Genomic DNA, 3,032 nt, shown 5'->3' on the forward strand with positions numbered 1-3,032 from the left:
TTTCCCTACTTTGCACACATACACTAAAACACACACACACACACACACACGTTTTTTCCATTAGAGAGGCAGGCTGTAAGAGCTGCTGCCTCTTGGTTATGTCTGCTAAAGGAAAAGGAAAGCAGTAACACAGTGGCACAGCCATGTCCCTGGCTTGCCCAGCAGACTTGACTGATAAAGCAACTGCCTTAGGTCTGAAACTCTGGACCGTTTATCTAATTCTGAGCCTCCAGTAGGTATGCATGCATCTCCTGGGCTAAAAAAGAAAAGGAGCATTAATCTATGCACTTGCAGCTCAGAAAACCAACCATATCCTGGGCTACATAAAAAGAAATGTGGCCAGCAGATCAAGAGAGGTTATTCTGCCACTCTGCTCTGGTAAGACCCCACCTGGAGTACTGAGTTCAGCTTTGGAGCCCTCAGCACAGGAGAGACATGGACCTGTTGGAGTGAGTCCAGAGACAAAAATTATCAGAGGGCTGAAGCACCTCTTCTATGAGGACAGGCTGAGAGAGTTGGGGCTGTTCAGCCTGGAGAAGAGAAGGCCCCAAGAGACCTTACTGTGGCATTTCAATACTTAAGGGGGCTTATAAGAAAGATGAGGACAAGCTTTTTAGCCTGTTGTGATAGGACAAAGGGTAATGGTTTTAAACTAAAAGAGGGTAGATTTAGACTGGATATAAGGGGGAAAATTTTTACAATGAGAGTGGTGAAACCCTGAAACAGGTTGCCCAGAGAGGTGGTAGATGCCCCCTCCTTGGAAACACTCAATGTTAGGTCGGACAGGGCTTTGAGCAACCTGACCTAGTTGAAGATGTCCCTGCTCAGTGCAGGGGAACTGATTAGATGAACTTTAAAGGTCTCTTCCAACCCAAACTATTGTGTGATTCTATGATTATTCTGCCACCACACCCTTTCTGGAGGGGAGCACCACAGGTATGGGTTAGTGATGTGCCTGTGCCTTTGTGGGTGCCTGCAGAAGTTATTTCAGCCTCAGAATGATGGTATTCTGGTGCTTACATCAACATAGAGAGCAAAGGGAGCTATGTTTAAAACATAGCTTTCTATGTTTTAAACATAGAGGGCAAAAATACACACCTAACCAATATAATTTTGATTGAGTGGATATATACCAAACAACGTCCCAGGAGAAGAAGGTGCAGGATTTCTGAATCCACTGGTTGCTGTCCCAGGAGCGTTCCTGCCTATAGCCCTGCCTGAATTCACTACCTCTCTGCCAGCTGCTCTTACCCTCCCCCCACCAGCCAAGGATACAAGGGTGAGGCCTTAGATTATCACCCAAAGTCTGCTGTTAGGATATATCTCCACTCCACGCCATACACAGACATTGGATCTCCAAATTAAGCTAGGTGTCTCAGCAGCTCCAGATGAGGTTATTTCTGTTGTGACTCAGCTGCTTCCCCTGATGAGCACATGAAATTACGTCCACACGGTCTGTTGATCTGCAGGCTACACACATGTTTCAGGACATGTGCTCCTTCACACCTACTGACAGATAAACAGAAGAACCAGAGAGTATTGCAGGATTTTAAACTAAATATTATATTTCTCATACCCAAACTCTTATGTCTGCCCTTGGAAACATATAGGGCAACGAGTAAGGCCACAGTCAGTAATAGGTTGCCCCTTCTAATCAATATCAAAACAGGAAATGCAGTCTATAGGCATAAATGGTCCCCTAAATGTGCAGTTCAGAAATATTTAAGTGATAGCAATCTGTCCAGCTGCTTCACACAGTTCTCACCTGAGTAGTATCTGAGCATCTTCCAGTTTATGGCTATAATGTCAGGTACCTCTCAATTAAGCATGACAATACCTAGCACTTGTCAACAGCCCTTATCTGCTGGTAAGCTCATTACAATTATTAATTAGGCTTCATGATGCTTATCAGATGCAGGCTGCTAAGTACATTATCGTTATCTCTGTTCAGTGACAAAAAGCCACTAAAGCAGTTACAGCTGTCCAGCCATCAGAAAATTATGCATGAGGTTCACGCCTCAGAATTTCAGTGTTCTGTTACATCATGGTTGTCATCCTTTTCAAGGACTGAAAAGTGTCTTTTCTTCCATGCTTTCCTGAAATACATACCTGCACTGTCAGCATTTCCAGCTCATTTTTCCTTCCCATTAAATCATCAGCAATTTAGAAGCCATTAGAATACAAAAATTGCTTACTGACTGCCTGGTCTCTGAACACATTGGTGAAACAGACTTTCAAGCCCTGGAGGGAGGAGCAGGACAGTGCTACTCTTAAAAGTTTCTGCTACTTCAGTTCTGAAAAGCTACATGGTGCCTGTAAACCTGAGTTAGTGGCTGCTGAGCTCCCTTCTTATGGACTTGGGCATGGGGAGTGCACATAAAGAGTAGAAGGGCAGATGTCTGGAGGCAGTAGCTAGCAACTCTTAAGAAAGGTAATGGGCCAAAAAGTCTGCACACAAGTCAGCCCGCAAATGTGCAGGGTGACCCACTGGGACACGTACTTTAGTAACAGTCAAGTTGTTTTTGAACAAGGAATCCAACAGAGCAAGTGCCAAGCAACCCAAACTATTCAGGGCAAGATCAGAGGCAACACTTGATTCCTGACTTTCTGCAGAAAACACGTTGGTTTTTTTTTTCCATTTCTTCAGTTTTTCTGGGGAAAGGGGAAAAAAGTCTTAGGAACCATGTGCTGACATGTCTACAGATTTGGAATACCTCCCCTATTCTGACTGTTGCAAGGCATCCAGCAGCTTCAGGACAATGCAAGGTTGTAGGTTAGATCATTTAAAGAAGTCAACCTTGAAAACAGGTAAGTCTTTGCTTTTATCTAAGATAGAATAGCATTCTCTCACAGTCCCAAAGATAGGAGACTGAAGATTGTGCCTGCAGCAGCGATTTAAGTTCACCTTTTGCCTTTGCTCTACAAGAGCCTGGAAGGGCTCATGCAGTCACTTATAGCTGTTCCTGGCGTCCTGCTGCAGCCTGAGCTTCCCATATCAAAACAGAAAAGCTCAGGCCTATGAGGACAGAGCT

This window comes from Mesitornis unicolor, unplaced genomic scaffold (assembly GCF_000695765.1).
Source record: "Mesitornis unicolor isolate BGI_N332 unplaced genomic scaffold, ASM69576v1 scaffold795, whole genome shotgun sequence".
NCBI lineage: Eukaryota > Metazoa > Chordata > Aves > Mesitornithiformes > Mesitornithidae > Mesitornis > Mesitornis unicolor.